This window comes from Tamandua tetradactyla, chromosome 11 (assembly GCF_023851605.1).
Source record: "Tamandua tetradactyla isolate mTamTet1 chromosome 11, mTamTet1.pri, whole genome shotgun sequence".
Classification (NCBI taxonomy): Eukaryota; Metazoa; Chordata; class Mammalia; order Pilosa; family Myrmecophagidae; genus Tamandua; species Tamandua tetradactyla.
The window spans coordinates 18,662,438-18,683,775 of NC_135337.1; the positions used below are offsets into that span (position 1 = coordinate 18,662,438).

At 36.1% G+C, this 21,338-nt stretch overlaps 1 non-coding gene across 1 annotated transcript; it reads left to right on the forward strand.

The window, feature by feature from the left end:
* The first annotated feature begins 250 nt into the window (after nucleotides 1-250).
* On the forward strand, nucleotides 251-357 carry LOC143651025 (U6 spliceosomal RNA). Its single transcript, XR_013159771.1, has one exon. It is a non-coding gene; the product is annotated as a U6 spliceosomal RNA (small nuclear RNA).
* The last annotated feature ends 20,981 nt before the right edge of the window (nucleotides 358-21,338 follow it).

Genomic DNA, 21,338 nt, shown 5'->3' on the forward strand with positions numbered 1-21,338 from the left:
AGTGACACACAGGGGAGAATGCCATGTGACAACAGAGACAGATTGAAGAACTACAGCTGCAAACTTCGGAAAGTCAAGAATTGCCAAAAATGATTTGAAACTTGGAAGAGGCAAAGAAGATTTCTCCATTACCAGTTTCAGAGGCAACATGGCCCTGCTGACACCTTGATTTTATACATCCAGCTTCCAGAACTTTGAGACAATAACTTTCTGTTGTTTTAATACCACAGTTAATAAAAACATTAATACCGTGCTCGCTTCGGCAGCACATACACTAAAATTGGAACAATACAGAGAAGATTAGCATGGCCCCTGCGCAAGGATGACACGCAAATTCGTGAAGCGTTCCATATAAAAAAAAAAAACATTAATACCAATAATCTGAAGACTTGTGCACCACACCAGATTCTGTGTTAACACTAGTTAAGTAAAACCCACAGTGATTTTGTCAACAGAATTATTTTGGCTGTCCTGTGATTCTCTGGCTATTGCTCAAAAATTTAGGTTAATTCATGCATGAGTAGCTGCAATGTGTCATATAGTATGCTAGATATTAGTAATCAGCAATACTTAAGATCTAATTCTGTAGGGGCGAAGAGACAGGTTAATAGGTAATTATGACAGAGTATCCTGAAGAATTTATTCACCCCCCAAAATATGTTAGAACCATACACACCTTCCTCCATGCTAAGGGATGATTTGCCAGAAATACTACAAATTGAATTTAAACAATATATTCTGCATCTCCATAAATGCATTGTCCACAGTTCAGCCAGAAATATGTCTTAGACAGATGTTTTAGTTTGCCAAAGCTGCCGGAATGAAACACATCAGAGATGGATTGATTTTTATAAACGGGATTTATTTAGTAACAAATTTACAGTTCCTTGCAGGGAAGGCAGCTAGCTTCCATCTGAGTTTCTCTATTTAATGGGAAGGCACACTGCAATGTTTACTGGCCTACTCTCCTGGCTGCTGAGTTCCAATGGCTTTCTCGGAGGCATATCCTTCCTGCATCTCCAAACATCTGTGTCTGTGCTGCTAAATGCTGAGCTGAGGTGTGCTAAGATGCTCTGAGCTCTGCTTTCATCTGACCTCTCCCTTTGAGGCCTCAAGCTAATAAAATTAAATGTCATTCATTGCAGAAGGCACTCCCTTTAACTGATCACAGATGTCATCTGCCATAGATGAATTTCACATGATGATAATTTAAGTCCACAGCAACAGAACAAATGGGCACCATCAGCCAGCCAAGTTGACATCTGAACCTAACTACTCTACCAGGCAAATCTGAAAATTTCATACATCTATAAAACTCTAAATTGTTTCTTATTGTTTTTATATGAAGTTCTAAACTATTTAGATGCACTTTCACATTCTACATTTTCTGGTCAGGTCTTCTTCATTAGCCTCATCTGCTTATATTTTTACATGTGTTGTCTCTGCCCTAGTTACTTAGGCATTTTCTCTGTTTCTTGATTGTGCAAAGTTGCTTCCCACTTCGCAGATTTGCCGGAACCTATTTCTTTGTCTGGAGCCCTTTCCCTCTTACCACCACATCCCTCTCAACTGGCTAATGAATACTCATTCTTAAATTTGATAATTCTTTCACAAAAATGCCGTTCTTGACCAAAGCTTCCAAATTATAGTCCACTGGTGTAGAGTGGTGGAAATATGAGCTATGGAAACATAATTCCTAAATTGAATTCTGGTTACAATATTTATTAACTGCATGACCTTATGAAAGTTGCTTAACATCTCTGGCACTCTTTATTTTAATCAGTAAAATGGGACTATAATACTTAGCTCATAGGTTTGTTTAAATGCTATATAAAATATATTAAGAACTTTGAACAGTAACTAACATTTAATAAACATTCAACTAGTGTTAGACATTCTTATTAGGTTTGAGAAACTCTAATTGTTTTTGCTTCATAATAATGATCATAAATATAACTGAACACAAATGTGTGAATACATGCATAGGCACTCAAATATACCTCTGCAATTTCTCTATTTACTATGCATTTTCCTGTCTAGAATCAAAGATCTATGAGGACAGGACCAATGGGCTTTTATCGTTTTTCCTTAGCACAATGACTATGTCAATCTATGAATGCTTTGAACAAATAAATGAACAAATGATAAATGCTACCATAAGAGAAATGGTGCATATAATAGAGGAACATAAGAGTACAGCCTGGGCCGAGATATTGCTACATTTTAATACATTGGAATTAACAAAATGCACCATACTCAAGACGTGGCTTTTTACTGAGAATGACAGCCATGCATCTTCTAGAAATGACATACCTATATCTTATGAAGGTTACTTCATTTTTCAATTCTGTGGTATGAACAATTGACTTTAAGATTCTAAGAAGACCTAACCGTGTTTTTCTCTTTGTTAAAACTGAATATTCAAAAACCTGTTTTGATAAAGCCAACACAAAAGAATAATAAGTAAATTAGATGTTAAAATGATGCATCAACAGTAAGGAAATCCCTGTATGACTCATACAATTGAAATAAAGGAAGGAGTCAAAGATGCTTCAACAACGATAATAAGGTAAAATGACCTGTACAATTTCAATCCAGGTGGTCAAACTGTCCCAGAGTTCTTGGTCTTTTAATTGTTAAAAAGGAAAATGATTGTATTGGTTAAAAAGCTATTAGCAATCCATTTAAAATCAAAGTGTGGCAGCCAGTAACATGAAGAAATGCAACAATAAGCAGGAGCAGACCAGTCAACAATACACTTATTGTTGTGGTTAAGTGTAACACATGTACATAAATTGACGGGAAGATTCTTCTGTGCAACTTGGTATTGAAGATAAATGGCCTGCTTCAGAAATTAGTCAGACAAATGGCAGCCCAGAGGCAATAAGTAATTTAATGACTCAACAATTTGGGCAATGAAGTAATGGGTGGTTTTAGGTGCATTTTAGAAAGTTAGAAATTCAGCGTTCCAGTATTCCAAGAGACAGTCCATTGGCAGGGCTTCATCTTCTAAGGCAAGGTTCTGTCAAGGACTAGCTAATATTCTAGATTAGAAAGACACTGGGAATTCTAAGAACATGCACAAATACGATTCATTGAAAACAGAGATGGGACTTGCCTCAAAATATGTGTTCTCTGGGTACATGCCTAGCACTGATCTCAGAATATAAAAAAGCATGACTTTTGGATGCAAACAGATATATATATTTAATTTCTAGTTCTACTGTGAAATAAAACTGAGAACTAATCACCTAAATGACTGGTTACTTTATTCCCTCATTTGTAAGCAAAGAATAATGCTAGTAACTGCATATGATGACTGTGAGGTTTCTATAGGATAATGTACTTAAAGCAACCAGCATAGTTGATATCATAAGAAGATACCCATTAAATATTGTCTTTGTTCTTTTTTATCCTACCGATAGTACAGACAGAGTTCTCTGAAAAATAACCTCAAAGCTGAATCACTAATCAGCATTGGGATGGGAAAAAATTGATAGTTGACAGTGGTAGAGAAAGAAAAAAAGAGTAAAGCATCTAATTACAAATCTTGCTTTGGGATAGCAAAGGTATTTTGGTTGGAACCATGTTCTATTTCTTTATTTATCCATTATTCCTTTTAAATTTTTCAAAGAGTTCCTACTAAATGCATTATTCTAAGCACACTATACTATACTTTTATATAATTATGAACTTAGTATGTAAATCTTGCCCAATTTAAAAAAATTACCATGGTATTTAAACCTCACAGTTATATTCTCTCTTAGCATGTCTGACTATCTGCTTTAATGTGTTTTGCTATAACAATCCTCTGTGCTTTTTAAATTTCATTCCAAATAGACAAATCTGTAAGGATCATGTTCATGTGAAGTATCTTAGCATTTGAAGCCATTAATACCATATCAGACTTTGTTTCAGATCTAATTGATTGTTAGAGGATGTCATGGGGTTATCTTGCTCTAGGGAAGTAATGTGCTAGACATAATCTTCTCTGATGAACTGGGAGGTTTTGATATTCAGCTGAAACCTGAAATGATGACCCTTATCAAGCTAAGTGTTTGAATATGTCATGTACAGATGTATTTTTAAACAATAATAAAGTTTAAATTAAAGAAGAAATGACCTTAGAGTCTATAAAATAATCTGAAAGTTTAGTTGCTTGGCATAGCATGGCATTTTTGAAATGATGCCTACTGATGTTTTTCTAGCTTTAATAAAAATGCCTTGAGCATAAGTTTAAAGTCAAGAGAGGGAGAAGCAGACACTTCTGCTTCATAAGCTGTGTGTTCCTTTCCCTCTTAGGAGGATCATCTCCTTGTAAGACTAATACTGAATCACTCAAGAGGCTTAAGTACAATTAAATTCCTTTTCTAAGGTTGATAGAACTATAACACAGAGAAACAAAAAGAATTCTTTACACAAATTTTTCACCTCTGCAGTTATGACAGTGCCTTCCTATGCAACTAACTTGCCATGAAAGAAGACTGTAGTTTATAGTTTATTAAAAATGCATACTCATTGTTATATTCATAGGAATGGAGGACATTTGATAAATAAAATTCACCAATCAACCAATAAAGGTAGATAGGCTCTAACTTTAAAAACTAAAGGAGCTGGCACCCTAGACATCTCTATTTGAGTCAATCTGTAATCTCTGTAAGACTGGGTCAACTCTTTTGGGTATAAAATAAGGCTTTGAAATGTTACATTTTTCTATAGCACCTTAAAATGACAGCTACCCAAAGTATCTGGCAAAACATTACAAAAATACGTATCAAGAAATAAAATTATTTTATATGATTGTTTGTCAGTAATTCTCATAGGTTCAATTACTTCTCTATTGAAAAAAATTAAATAACATTCTTGTTTATGCTTTTCTAGTCATTATTATTAGGCAGTAATAATATTTTCCAATAAAAGATCATTTTAAATACTTTAAATGATTTTGGATGATACTAAATTAAAATGAATGTAGATTTTAATTTATTGTCACAGTAATATTCATTAGTCATTTGCAATCTGCAAGCTGTTTTCCCATGAATAAATTCCACGATTTAATGGTAATTGTAATTAAGAATCTCCTTGTCTTTAATATTTAAACTGCCATGATTTTTTTTCTATTTTAAAGGACAGAATTCAGATTATTTGCTGTTCATCAAAATTATATGTAATAATTTTTCATTGTATGTTAAACTCATATTCTCGTGTTAAAATATACTCCTTTGCTCTGTGATCAGTCCTTTATTTGTTTTTAAATATTGTACAAGAATATTTCTGACATTGAAAAATAGCTGCAATATATTGTGGAGTAAAAGAGATTTTATATCCAGTGATCTACATTTTTGTAAAGAATAAATGCATGATCTGAGGGTGTGACTGTTAGTCTTTTTAAATTATGCTAACATATATATATATATATATATATATATATATATGAGACATAAAATTTCTCTTAATAAATTTCAAGCATTTTTATGGAAAAGCTAGTTTTAAACTATTTTTATATGCACTCATAATAAATTGAGTGATTTCATAATGCAAGTAGCTACATACACATTTTTTTAAAAACAAAATCCATCCTCAAGACACCCAAAATAACATGGACAGAAATTTGGGAAAATAGACTTTCTGGATTTTACTCAGAAATTATCATTTTCTGTGGAAATTCCAAATTAACTTCACTGAAATGGAAACTTCTTTGGTTTTCTTTGCTTTATATCTTTGGTTGAGTTCTTAAAAGTTGTTATTCCAGGGTATGATATTGATATTTTGTATTTTTTGTGTATTACAATCAGATGTAGAAGAATAATTTAAATGACAGCTAGATTTTGAACAGAAAAGATTGACTTAGTTTTCTGTAGTTATATCATACGCCCAAAAGAAAAATAACAAGAATAAATGGCATTCTGATATTGCTCTGTGTCTATTTTGGAAAGTTCAGTTATTGCACAATCACTGTGGTTGAGTCACATAATTCAAGGGCTAGATAAAGCATGTATTCTTGAAGTTGATTCAGTAGGGTGATACCTGCAGAAAGTAGCTTCAGTAGGAAATATTTACTAAAAATTTATCCCCTACTCCTGGGCCAGCAGGTGATGGGAATGTTGTAGAAGCTTTGTTCTTACTCCAACAATTGGTAAGTGCAAACAAGAATTGCTTTTAATTATTTGGTAATAGTTGCCTGGACAATTTAGAAACTTGGAAAGGAGTTTAAAAAGTTACACTTCAGGGAATAAATTCCATTACATCTGATGGGATAAAGTGTATATTTCAATATTTTAATACAATGAAAAATAAGCTTATAGATGCCAAATTAATGAAAGAAAACATAAATAAATCCTGCTCATCATAAAAGTTTATAAAACATAAATTCATTATGGTTTGATAATAACATTATAGCTATTCAAGATTATCAATAACAAAATTTGATAAAAATATTTTGAAGTGTAATTTTCTACTAGCTTCAGGGATTCCCAAATTCTAGTGTGCAACTGTTATAACAGACCAGAGGTCAGCATATTTTTTTCCTGTAAAAGGCCAGCTAGTGACTACTTGGGCTTTGTGTCCTATATGGTGTCTGTCACAAGTATTCAAATCTAACATTGTACAAAAGAAAACTTAGACGATACATCAATGGATGAACCTGACTGTTCCAATGAAAGTATTGGCAGAAGTAGGCAACAGAACCGATTTCATCTGTGTCAAAATTTGCAGACTTGCTGTAGAAGATTGACCAAGAAGTCATCATAGAAAATACATTCCCTGAGTTCTCTGAAATAGACTGTATGTATTTTAGAGAACTTGGCTGGGAATAAACACACATTCCAATATTTTAATATTTATTGTCACAGTAATATTTGTTAGTTCTTTACTGTCCACAGGTATTAAAAGTTGTGGGAAATGTGAAAATAACTTTATCATATCATTTATTTCCAAATGGAAACACTTTTGTGAGTGAAAAAGACTGAAGATTGAACAGAAGACAAAGTCATAAGCCAGTAACTGACCCAAGATTAGCAGAATGTATTGTGATTCTCTTTAAAAATAACTTGATCTTTTTACTGGGTTAACCAAAGGAATTTTTTTTTCTTTTCCTTTAAAATCCATCATTTTGCTAAGATATGTTGCCTATTTTTCAGTTTTTTGTTTGTTTGTTTTTGTAGCTTAGTCTTTATTTTTTAAATTACTTTGTGTTTTTCCTCTATTTCTTTCAAAATTTCACAGGTCTTACCAGAATGCCTCCACTTGTTATTTCTATCTAGCCATATTTTTCCTGTGTACTTATGACTGTTTCATCATCTTTCTTCATTGTTATAATTGCTTCATTAAGATAAAAACAATTTTGCATATTTGGGACTCAAAATTATTGTGTCACATTTTTCTGGGTGAATTTTTGTTCGATCTCTGAAATATTCTGCTCCTTTTAAAATTTGTCTTATTCTTCCTCCTCTTTCACATTGTTTTCTTATTAATAATATATTTGATTGGAAGCAGTCTTTATGGGTTTTTTTTTTTTTTTTGGTCACTTTCATCTAAGTGGATCTTCTTGTATCAGGAATAATCAAGAATCCTGAGAAGTAGATGAAGGGCCAGGTTAGATATCTCAGTTTCTTGGGTATCTCATGGGCTCCCTCATATGTTACTAGAACAATGGAAAGTTTCTTTACAAATGGTGCAGTTATGTAAAGATTCTAAGGCCCTAACTCAATTCTGGGTAGTTCCTATCAATAGCCTTGAATTTTTCTGGGTCCTTCACCATTGACCTATGGGCATCAAGGGACACTCTCTGTAATTTTAAAGAAAGGGTTACTCTTTGATAAATGGTAGTGTCTTAAGTATGCCAATTCTGTAATCCCAAGGCAACTTCGACATTACTTCCTCTGCATCTCTGTTTCTTTGTGTCCTTTTCTCCCTCCTTCCCACTCATCTGTCTGTCTCTCTCTTTCTCTCACCAACCCTTGTTTCTTTGTTGTCAAACCTGTTCATAGCAGTTCTCATTCAGGATTGAGTTATCTCTTGGTATGGACATTTGATGTCATTTCTAAGATCTCCTCCATATTTTTCCTATCTCCTCCAACACTTCTTCCTTGCAGGTTTCTCTGCTGATTCTGCTGGATTCAAGTAGGCTTGGCTATATATATGAAAATGCATTTGTTGGTTTTTTCTGCCCTATAATTACACTAAAAATGGGTTTGCATTTTTTGTCTACTTGCTTTAAATCTCTTCATTCTGCTGTATGGCTTTGAGGAAAAAAATTCACTCAATTGGAATTAGGCCATTGCTTTGCACTTACTGAAAGGAATGTCATTTCTATTTGTATCCCAAAACCAATACTATAATATTTCATCCATTTTAAAGGTACATATTTTTTCAGGTTTTAACATCTTTAAAATCTTGATGCATTTTATAATTTGTTGCATCTCAAAATTATCATCAAAAGTGTTTATTTTTTACTTTTTTGTGTATATAAAATATGTTTTGCACTAGATTCAGTACAATACAGATGGAAGGAAATTCATAATTTTCAATAAATATTGAATGCATAAATAAATGAAAGAATGATTTAATTCCATTTCATTGAACCTCACAAAAACCCTTAGAGTTAGCTAATTCCCATATTAAAGAGATAATTAACAAAAATCTATAGAACTTAGCTATCACACTTAAGAGATGTATCCTGTAGCTATGGAAACAGAACCAACTGAGTTTAAACTCATTACTTTAGGAAGTGATTGAAATCATTATTCCTAGTTTCAAACGTTAGTTCTTAGGATTCAATGAATACAACACAAGGCTTAGTGCTCTACCAATAAAGATGAAGCCCTATACTTCTGAATGTTGTTGCAGAAAAATAATTGGCATTTCACTAATTTAGACAATATTAGAAAGCTATGAGCATTAAAATCACTGAGCTAGGACAAGCCAAATTCATACGTAAGATATGTATGTATATATACTTATATGAATGTGTATGTGTGTGTGTATATATATGCATACCTGTATATGTATACATACATAATCACTTAGGTAAAAGCAAGAAATACAACAGAGAAAAAGAAATTCCAACAAGCCCACATTCATGGGGATTGAAGAAAGGAGAAGCAGAAAAGTAGAGATGCATAGGACACAAATTCTAGTCATGGTGGTGACCACCTACCACAGAGGGAGATATCCGAATTAGTCTATACTTAAAGCACTTACATTTTAAACAAAATTAAGTGTGGATTGTAGAAGATTATCTCTCAATCCTTTGAATATAAACTCATTAGTAAATGGGTTTACAATTCCTAAATCCCCAGTCCTAAGGATGTGGATTCATTTGTAAATAGGATCTTCAAAGAGTCTATTAAAATCAATCCAAATTGAATTGGAGGAGACACTTACTCTCATGTGACTTCCTTATAAGAGAAATGAATTTAAGACATGGAAACAGAAGCTGCAGGAGAAGACCAAAAAAGTGACAGGTGGCCATGTGATTGTCAGTAAGCCACCACTAGAGTGCTAAAGATTTCAGAGGATGCATGGCCTGCTGATACTATGATTTTGGACATCCTGTCTTCAAATTGTGAGTTAATAAATTCTTGTTGTTTAAACCAACCAGCCTGTGGTACTTGTCATAAATACGCCTAAATTAGGGGTTGCCCAGAGAGGTAGAAATGGTGCCATGACTTTGCCTGACTGTGATTGGCCATAGCCTAGATTCCAGCTACTTGACACCACTATACCTTTACTCTTTCTATTGCTGGATCAAATTGTTCAATCTTTAGTTCTCAAAAACCAGCATGCTCTCAACTGTCATAGTATCTTTGCCTGAGCTACGCATTCTGGAAAGTCCATTTGTTCTCCGTCTACACCTTCTCCATACCATCTAGTTAACTCTGACATATCCTTCAGCCCTTCAGTTCAAATCAAGAGTCATTTACATCATAAAACATCATAGATATATTTTGGTTTGCTAATGCTGCTCGACCACAATATACCAGAAGTGGATTGGCTTTTATAAAGGGGATTTATTAGGTTACAAGTTTACAGTCACAAGATCATTAAAATGTCCAAACTAAGTAATACAGAGAAAGATAGCTTAACTCCAAAGAAAGACCAATGTCTGTCACATGGGAATGCATATGGCAACATCTGCTGACCCTTTACTCCTGGGTTTCATTGCTTTCAGTTCCTGGTTCCAGTGGCCTCTTCTCTCTAAACATCTGTGGGTCTTTTCTTAGCTTCTCTGGGGCAAATTCTGGATTTCATTTCTTAGCTTAGCAACTCCAAACATCTATATGTCTTTTATGTGGGTGCTCCAAGTACCTGAACTCTCTGCTCTCTGTGTTGGCTCTTATAAGAACTCCAGTAAACGAATTCAGACACCCACCTTGAGTGGGCAGTGTCACACCTCCATCTAATCAGAAGATCACATCCACAATTGGGTCTGCCCCCACAAGATTGGATTAGGAGTAAAAGAGCATGGCTTTTCTAGGTACACAACCATTTCAAACCAGCACAGTTTCTGTTTCTGATACCATGTCTGGTGTTCTACACCGACATTATATAAATCAGACTGCTTGGTCATATATCCTCAAACAGAGGGTTATTTTCATGTTGCTAATTTAAGCTTCAAGATCCCATATTTATGGTTCCTTTTCTAATCCTCTATACCTAAGGTTTTATTATTTTTTCTAAAAAAGACCTTCAAAGTATAAAAATTTCAGTCTCCGTAACACCTAGATTGATTATTGCTCTGAAAGAATGCTTTCCTTCATAGTGCATTTTTATTGTGAATATTTAATACCTGTCTCCAAGAAGAAGTAAGGACTCTGCCTCTTTATAGTCACCATTTTATCCTAAAGGCCTGGAATATTATCTTGCCTAGCAAGGATGTGGAGCAAACATTTGCTGGATGAATGAGCATCACTTTAGATAATATTTTTTTTACTCTTCCCTATACAATTTTCTGTTTAGTCAAGTGTATCTGGCATATATACACTGTGTCTTTCCAAATATATTTTCTGCAGAATTGGAGGTAAAGCAGCTTATGAATGTTCAGCATGACATTGCATTAGAGATAACATTTGTTGTAGAGGCAGGATTATTCTGAAACACTTGTATATTTTAAACTCTTTACACAGTTTCTTCAGCAATTCCTTCCTTAATAGGATTTCTGGTGCTTTTGGAAGCAACTAAAATAGATTGCTTTTAAACATGTGTGTCATATCACGTTAAATGGAGTTATGGAACAATAAACATTTTCATCACACAGTAGAAGTAATCCTGTATTAAAAGGTGAAATCCTTTCCTGGTCTTCCCTCCAACCCTCCAATCCACTTACCTGTCCTTGAAAATATGAGTGCTTTACGTGATGGGATGACCCCTTTAAAAGCAGCCACTGCTTAGCCTTCTCTAATTTGGTTCTTATTTCATAATTCTCACTTCAAAATCCCCCATAAGCTCATCTTAAATGCTTGATTTCTTAAATGAGATTGCTTATTTTATGAAGGAATATTTGAATGTACAAATTTCATGTGTTTCATCACATGGTATAAATAGTTGGCATTGGATAAAATTGTAGAGAGGGTCTGTCAAGTTTGTTCTCAACATTCTTTCTATGCTTTTCTGGCTTACTACCATCGGAGACAAAATATGCCTGTCTCTGGAATCACTGATTCTATAGCAGGAATCTGTCAAGCGTAACCTTTATGCAAGGGACCATATCGGTGTAGGTAAAGTCAGAATTTAGGGAAGATGAGTCATATTAATACATAACTACAATTCAGTGCAATCATTTTCATATGAGAATGAGAAGTTATAAATTAAATTATGAAAGAACAGAGGATGGATGGTATAACTAAGGCATACTATTCAAGAAATATTTGACAAGTATGATATTTCAGTTGTTTGAAAAATGAGAAATGGGTGAAAGGACATTTGGCTGGACAAGCAAGGACATTTCAGGAATGACAACAAGTCCAACATAACCAAAGTACAAGTACTTAAAATAAAAGAAAAGGACAAAATTGGAAATAGGAGAGTTGCCATATTATAAGAGAGGCCTTTTAAGACCTGCTATGGAGCTTAGACATTCCCCAAAGACAACAGGGAGACTAAGGAAGTTAAATAGGAGAAAAAAAGATATTTTATTCATTTATATATTCATTAAATTATTTATATATTCATGACCAACATCTGAGAGTTATGTAGAGAATATATTAAGTGATGTAGCCCAGGCTGCAATAGTCCAGGTAAGAGATAAGGAGACAAAGGAGGATTGGGGAGCAGAGGTATTTAAACATATGCTAACGAGTTTTTAACACTTAGCTCAAAACAAGCAAACAAAGAATACCTAATGATACAAATACCCTCTCCATGGCCAATTTCAAGCTATCAATTTTATATCACTGAATGCAGAATTGAAAAGCAATGCACACCATCAGCTCTCCTGAGCTAGTACCATCTGGCTCCAGTTAACACTAGAAAATTCTGAGGTACAATCAGTAGAAGATGGATAGTGATGGAATGCAAGGTATGATAGAAAAAGCTATATATGAATCCGAGATTCCCAGCTTGGGAAATTGAATATGTCAATGTATTGTGGCTCATATTCATTTTGTTTTTTTTCCAGGACAGATGACTTTGCTCTGTCCTGGAAAAAAAAAAGTATACTAAAAGAAACCTTTCAAGCAAATAACTACATTTAAATTGACATCTTCAAAATATATAACATCACACTAACTTGGGCAATTTATGAGGAAGAAACCAGTTAATGGAACATTTTGGGTTGAGGATAAAAGAAGTTAGGCATATCTCAAGTGATTCCATCTAGATTAATAATCCCCAAACCATCTTGACTCTATCCATTGTGAATTCTGTTGTTCATACTAATGACACATATTTTATCTGCTTTGACTGCTGCTTCTTTTTATTAACTTTTCCAACTTTCCTATTTTATTTTCTTGCTTTTCTACACTATACCCTTATTTAACTTACATTGTAGGACTATTAAATATACATATTATATACATATGTTTATATATATATATATAAAAACTTCATTTTTCATTTTTCAAAACTCTTTAAGGGAAAGATAATTTGCAAGAACCCTAAACAATGAAACTCTAGGTGTGCTAAATGTGGAGAAATGTGTGGATCTAAATGAACTAGTTCAGCCTTGATTAAAAGAAAGTGAGGTCAAATACCTCAAAGAACCTCAAAAAATATTTCCAAAGCACTAGTTGATAATGTTGAATAGAAAAAGTTTTCAAGCTATATTCAACATAAAGGGCACTATAAAGCTATTTGATAATTAGTGCCCACTGATTATTTAAAATTGTAACCTAGAGAGACCCATTACTTACTAGCCATGCTTTTAAAGCAACTCAAATCTGAGAAATAATTTGCACTATCTAAACATCAGAAAGCATGTAATCTAGCACTTATAAATCCATGTCTCCAATCCTATTACACAGATAGTTACTAGCAAATCCTACCATAGACTTTAGTATTTGCTTGACAGTAAACTGTGAGATCAATAAAGTCAATCAAAACCAATTAATTAACTGTGATGGTTAATTTCATACATCAGCTTGGTAGGTTATGGTGCCCATATCCAGCTGTTTGGTCAAGCAAATACTGGCCTGAATGTTACTGATAGGGTATTTTGAAGATGGATTTACATCATTAGTCAATTGATTGCTCAATCGACAAAGGAGCTTCATCCAATTAGTTGAAGATATTTAAGCCAGGACTGAGGATTTCAGAAGTTAGAAAGGATAATTTCTCCCTCTTCTTCAGCCAGACAACTTCTTCTGGGAAATACAACTTCAGTTCCCAGCTTGGGGCTTGCCCTGTGGAATTCAGAAACCACCCAATTTCAATCATTCTGTTAGACAATTCTTATAATAAATCTTCTAATAGTTATATACATTAAATATTTAGTTCTGTTTTTCTGAAGAACCCTGGCTTTCTTGCTTCATTTCTCACTCCTTAAAGACAAAAATTGATGCTATTTTCATTTGTATCCCCAGCACTAATGCATAACATGTTCTGTATAGATGCTTGCTGAAATAACTCTTGAAAAGTCAAAATGGATCTTTGTGAGGCATCTATAAAATACATAAAGCTTATGGACCCTGAAGTGAGGGAAAATGCAATAGAATGTCCCATGTACTTTGGGGCCATTTTAAATGTCATCAATTGGCAACAATAATTTGATATTTTTATCTATATTTATTGATTGGTACCAACAGCCAGTCCATAGACAGTGACAATGTAAAAGATTGGTTTAGAGTAGGACTTGGAAAACCATGAAAAGATTATGAGAATAATCTTTTTAGATAAACAAATTGTCACTGAATCGGCCTTTAAATGACTCTTATTTCCCTTTTTGCTTTTTTAAACTATTCACTTAAAAGTACAGAAATATTTTTTCAGGAAAAATATAGCTATTCTTGGCCAGAACATGGTGCAGGAGACCTGAAATAAAGAGTACAAGGAAAGCAAGATATTGAGAAGGAAAATATGGGATAACTGAGAAAGAACATATGTTGATATTTTCATATCATTTTGATATCATATCAAAACATATTCTGATTTTGTGACACAGTTACTGTCTTATTTTAGCTATACTCAAAATCTCTATCACTGCACAGGTACAATAAATTGCAGACTTTACCTCACCATTGTGAGGACTCTTAATTAGGACATAATTCTTAGAATAATTCTTTTCATAAAAATATTGTGCTGACAATGGACTACTTTAGCTACTACCTTTGCAGTATGGAAAAAAAACTGTTTGATAGTCTCACACCTCTAATCACATCCACTGTTTTATTTTGTCAGTGTTGGTGCATATTTCCATTAGTAGTGCAGACAGGCAATTCTGCCTCATTTGTTAGGATATTCATCCCACAGGTAACCATGCAGTATCCTGTGGAAAATGTGCAGATGTCCAATCCACACTGCTGTGACTTCCTCATAAACTGTTAAAGACTGTAATTACTCATCATCTAATTACCATATTGTCATCATGTGCCTTTAAAAATACATATAAGTAATGGTGAATTTGACTTTTAAATTGGCCAGTGCCTAATAACTTTTTGAGGGTGATGCATGTCACTGCACCAATTAAGGATTCATAGCTCTCTGTGTAAACATTGCAGGAAAAAATTTAAAATTGTCCTTCACCCATTTCAGGCAGGTATCTGGAGCCCTTGACATTGCCATTTTGCTTGAAGATATTACTGCAGGCAACAATAGATTCACACAAATCTATCTACTTTTTTATTCCCATACGCAGAAAAAGCCTTCTAGGCAGAGGTTTCAGTTCAGCACATTCATTATCTTTTAATTGCTTCTAAATTGCATTGTGACCTGTTTCATCAATAGCCAAGTCTACGTAACTGAAACTAGCACATTTGGGTATGTGCGCTATGAAAGCTTTCTTGTCAGCTGGTATGTGTGTGTATGTATGTGTGTCTGCCAGGTCATACATGTACAGTTGTACCTTTTATTATAAAATCAGATAAAGACACTGCCAAAAGCAAAGCAAAGCAAAGCAAAGCAAAATCATTGCTGCAAAAACAACTAAATATTAAAAGCAAACAAATTTCATTTAATCGCCTAAGCTTTGCATATGGCTAAATAAAGGACACATTGAAAAGAGAAAACTGCTAACTGAATAAACCAAAATATTTGCAACATCTGAATGTTTTGCATGTTAGTAAAAATGTGGAAGCCAGGGTGGAATTAAGCATTGCATTTAAGATTCTAAGTTACACAGAAAAAAATCACTCAGAGAAAAGATGTTTGATTATTTTAGAATTGGCTACAGCAAGCATAATGCCATTAAAAAAAAAGAAAACTAACACACACCACTGTGAGCTTTGAGGCATTAAAAAAAAGCATTGCTTCTCTGGAAGACATACTAAAAATATTTCATAATCACTCAAATACACATGTACAATTTTACTTTCAAACGAGTGCTACCAGAAAGCTCATGTTTCTGGACCTGCTAAGAAAACTGCTATTATTCAGAACTGAAGGTACAGCTTTCAATCCACTGCACCCATTTACATTTCTTTCCCCCATATCCACTTTTATAGTTCAGTAAAACAAAATAAAAATGTAGACAATTTGAATGAATTCACTTATTTTCTCTTTTCACTTCTTAAGCCATCTCTTTACGGTCAATTGAACTCTTTTTCAGAAAAGGTGTTGAGAACAGTGGGAAATTGTATTTGCTTCCCAAATGAGAAACGCACCATATCCAGTCAACTCAGGGTCTGCACAATAGGCAGTATAATGGTGCTGTGCTAAGCTGGCTACCACGGGTAACAAGTTCAATTTGGTTACTGGCATCGTGTGAAGAAGTTTAAGTGCAACAGCCCTGCTCTTTAAGCTTGGATGTGTGAAATAGTTTAAGAGAGAGTATAGATGATTAGAGGAAGCCACAATCCCAGGGCATTTGGTTAGAAATGAAGAAGAAAAGATGAATCAGCTGAAGGAATTCCAAGCAGGAGCCAGTGAAGTGAGGGGGCAATCAAGAGAGCCTTGAATTCTGGAGGCACAGTTAACAGTGTACTTGAAAAAGTTAGGACCTATCCTGCAGATAGGTCAAATAATACAGTGACTAAGAGTCCTTGAATTTTGCAAAATTTAGGTAATTGCTGCTCTTGGCAAAATCCCTTTTGGTGAAGTGTTTCAGGCAAGAAAACATTTAGAAGACAATGGGAAGAGAAAAGTAGAAACAGTATAGAGAGCTCTTTTAAGGTGTTCTGAAGAAGAGAAGACACATTAAACAATAGTTGCTAAAGGGTGTGGGTCAAGGGATAATATATTATTTGGACAATGGTGAAAATAAATGATTAGCAATAGTGATGGAAGTGCAAGGGAAATAGTGAGTTAAAAAAAAAGAATGAAATACAGATAATGGAGATAAGAAGAGGTAAAATTCCAGTATAAATATTTAATATGCTAGAAATGTTGAGATCTAGTGTATGGTGGGGGCATTTGCTATATTTAGTAGTTTATTTAGTAGCATCAGTAATTCATCAGTTATAAAGTGAGGTGTCATGGTTAGGGACAGGTGTCAACTTGACCAAGTTGTGGTACCTGTTCATCTGATTGGGCAAGCGCTGGTCTGTCTGTTGCAATGAGGACATTTCATAGGATTAGGTCATGATCATGTCAGCTACATCCACAGCTGATTCCATTTGTAATCAGCCAAAGGGGAGTGTCTTCTGCAATTAGTGATGCTAAATGCAATCATGGGAAGCCTTTTAAGGAGGACTCAGAGGAGACAGGTTCCATTCCTGCTTTGGCTGGTGAGCCTCTCCTGTGGAGTTTATCCAGGCCATCCATTGGAGTCATCGGCTTCGCAGCCTGCCCTGTGGATTTTGGACTCTGCATTCCTATGGTCACGTGAGACACTTGCATAAATTTTATATTTGCAAGTGTTCCCTGTTGATTCTGTTTCTCTAGAGAACCCTAACTAATACATCTTGGTACCAGGAGTGGTTCTTAAGGAACAGAATCTTAAAAATGGGTTTTTATGAATGGTTTTCTACTCTGACTGGGCTCAGAGACACTAAGGACTCTGATTCCCATAATCAGAATGACACTCCCAATCCATGGACTGAGTTGGCAAAGGAGATAGTCAAAATATCATCATTCGATTCTCCTAATGCTTCGCTTGTACGAAGCCAGACTCTGGGGGATAATGTTATGACACCTTTACAGAGTTTTGTAGAAATAAGAGTTATAGAGATGTTGGTTGGTTGTTGTTAGATACACTGTCTACATTAAAGGGTGAAAGGGATGGGCTTAAGGCTTCAAACAAGAAGCTTAAGTGCCGTCTGAAAGATGTAGAGGTTTCTATGAGTATCCTGAAGGAAAATTTTATTTCCTGTAGCCATAGACTTGAGATCTCTGAAAATCAGACTCAGAATCTTATTGTTAGAGTAGCAACTTTACAACGTAAACTGAAATCTCAGTCTTGCATGGTGTCTGCCGTTAAAGTGAGGGCATTGATTGGAAAGGAGTGGGACCCTGAAAAATGGGATGGTGACATATGGATTGATAATGATGTTGGGGGTGAGGTTGAAACCCTAGACCATGCTGAGCCTTCTTTAGATAACCCTGTAATAGTCTTCCCTGAGGACATAGCTGCCCCACCTCCAGCCTGCCTTGAGGAATTGGCCACCCAACCTCCTCCTGAAGGGATTAGTCCTAGAGTTATTAATCCTGTTTCACCAGATGAAACTGCAATGAAAGCCCTGAAGCAAATGGTTTGGAAGATATTTCTAATTCTTTTCATGACCCACCCCCACCACCCCTCATTTCTTCTAGACCTATAACTAGACTAAAGTCCCAACAGGCCCCTAAAGGTGAGGTACAAAGTATCACACATGAGGAGGTACGTTATACTCCAAAAGAACTGTGTGAGTTTTCCAATTTATATAGACAGAAATCAGGGGAATATGTGTGCCAATGGATTTTAAGAGTGTGGGATAATGGTGGGAGGAATATAAGGCTGGATCAGGCTGAATTTATTGATATGGGCCCACTAAGCAGAGATTCTGCATTCAATGTTATAGCTAGAGCAGTTAGAAAAGGTGTTAACAGCTTGTTTGGGTGGTTGGTTGAAACATGGATCAAAAGGTGGCCAACATTACCTGAGGTTGAAATGCCAGAACTGTCCTGGTATAATGTAGATGAGGGGATCCAGAAGCTTAGAGAGATTGGGATGTTAGAGTGGATTTATCATGCAAAGCCTGCTCTTACACCCCAGGAATGTCCAGAGGATGCACCTTTTACCAGAACAGTGAGAAATAAGTTTGTGAGACTAGCACCATCATCCCTCAAGAGCTCTGTGGTTGCACTTCTCTGTAGGTCAGATATTACTGTAGGAACTGCTGTCACTGAGCTTGAATCCTTAAACACAATGGGGATGACAGGATCCCGAGTTGGCAGAAGCCAGGTGGCAGCACTTAATCACCAAAGACAGGGTAGACGCGGCTATTATAATAGACAACAAACTCAAAGGAGGCATCAAAATTACATGACATGCAGAGATTTGTGGCATTGGCTAGTAAATCATGGGGTGCCTAGAAATACAATAGAAGGGCAGTCTACTAAATTCTTGTTGGAGCTGTATAAACAAAAGAGTTCTAGGTCAAGAGAACAGAAGTCTAACCTGAATTACAAAAACACAGAGTCACGGCCCCTTAACCAATTTCCAGACTTGAAACAGTTTACAGACCCTGAGCCCCTTGAATGAAGGGGAGGCCAGGTCCCTATGGGGGAGAAACCTGTTACACTGCCATAAATTTATACTGTTAACCTTCCTCTAAGTCTTCCCCAAGGAGACCGAAGGCCTTTTACCAGGGTAACTGTGCATTGGGGAAAAGGAAATGATCAGATATTTTGGGTATTATTAGACACTGGTTCAGAAGTGACATTAATTCCAGGGGACCCAAAACGTCACTCTGGACCACCAGTCAGAGTGGGGGCTTATGGAGGCCAGGTGATCAATGGAGTTTTAGCTCAGGTCTGTCTCACAGTGGGTCCAGTGGGCCCCTGGACCCACCCTGTAGTTATTTCCCCAGTTCCAGAATGTATAATTGGCATAGACATACTGAGCAACTGGCAGAATCCCCACGTTTGTTCTCTAACTCGTGCAGTGAGGGCTATTATGGTGGGGAAGGCCAAGTGGAAGCCACTAGAACTGCCCCTACCAAGTAAAATAGTAAATCAAAAGCAATACCGTATTCCTGGAGGGATTGCAGAGATTACTGCCACTCTTAAGGACTTGAAAGATACAGGGGTGGTGATTCCCACCACATCCCTGTTCAACTCTCCTATTTGACCTGTGCAGAAAACAGATGGGTCTTGGAAAATGACAGTGGATTATCGTAAACTCAACCAGGTGGTAACTCCAATTGCAGCTGCTGTTCCAGATGTAGTATCATTGCTTGAGCAAATCAATACATCCCCTGGTACCTGGTATGCAGCTATTGATCTGGCAAATGCTTTTTTCTCCATAGCTATTAGTAAGGACCACCAGAAACAGTTTGCTTTCAGCTGGCAAGGCCAGCAATATACTTTCACTGTCCTACCTCAGGGGTATATCAACTCTCCAGCCCTATGTCATAATCTTGTTTGCAGAGACCTTGATCATTTCTCCCTCCCACAAGACATCACACTGGTCCATTATATTGATGATATCATGTTGATTGGACCTAGTGAGCAAGAAGTAGCAACTACTCTAGATTTACTGGTAAGGCATTTGCATGTCAGAGGATGGGAGATAAATCCAACAAAAATACAAGGGCCTTCCACCTCAGTAAAATTTCTAGGTGTCCAGTGGTGTGGGGCATGTCGAGATATCCCTTCTAAGGTGAAGGATAAATATCTGCATCTGGCCCCTCCAACAACCAAAAAAGAGGCACAACACCTAGTTGGTCTTTTTGGATTTTGGCAACAACATATTCCTCATTTGGGTGTGCTACTCCGGCCCATTTATCGAGTGACCAGAATAGCTGCTAATTTTGAGTGGGGAACTGAACAAGAGGAGGCTCTGCGACAGGTCCAGGCTGCTGTGCAAGCTGCTCTGCCACTTGGGCCATATGATCCAGCAGATCCAATGGTGCTGGAAGTGTCAGTGGCAAATAGAGATGCTGTCTGGAGCCTTTGGCAGGCCCCTGTAGGAGAATCACAATGCAGACCCTTAGGATTTTGGAGCAAAGCCTTACCATCTGCTGCAGATAACTACTCTCCTTTTGAGAAACAGCTTTTGGCCTGCTACTGGGCCTTAGTAGAGACTGAATGCTTAACCATGGGCCACCAAGTTACCATGAGACCTGAGTTGCCTATCATGAGTTGGGTGTTGTCTGACCCACCAAGCCATAAAGTTGGGCGCGCACAGCAGCACTCTATTGTAAAGTGGAAATGGTATATACGAGATAGAGCCAGAGCAGTTCCTGAAGGCACAAGTAAGTTACATGAAGAAGTGGCACAAATGCCCATGGTTTCCACTCCTGCTGCCACATTACCTTCTCTTTCCCAGACCAGAGCTATGGCCTCTTGGGGAGTTCCTTACAGTGAATTGACTGAGGAAGAGAAAACTCGGGCCTGGTTTACAGATGGTTCAGCATGATATTCAGGTACCACCCGAAAGTGGACAGCTGCAGCATTACAAACCTTTTCTGGGGTGTCCTTGAAGGACAGTGGTGAGGGGAAATCCTCCCAGTGGGCAGAACTTCAAGCAGAGCACCTGGTTGTTCATTTTGCTTGAAAGGAAAACTGGCCAGAGGTGCATTTGTATACTGACTCATGGGCTGTTACTA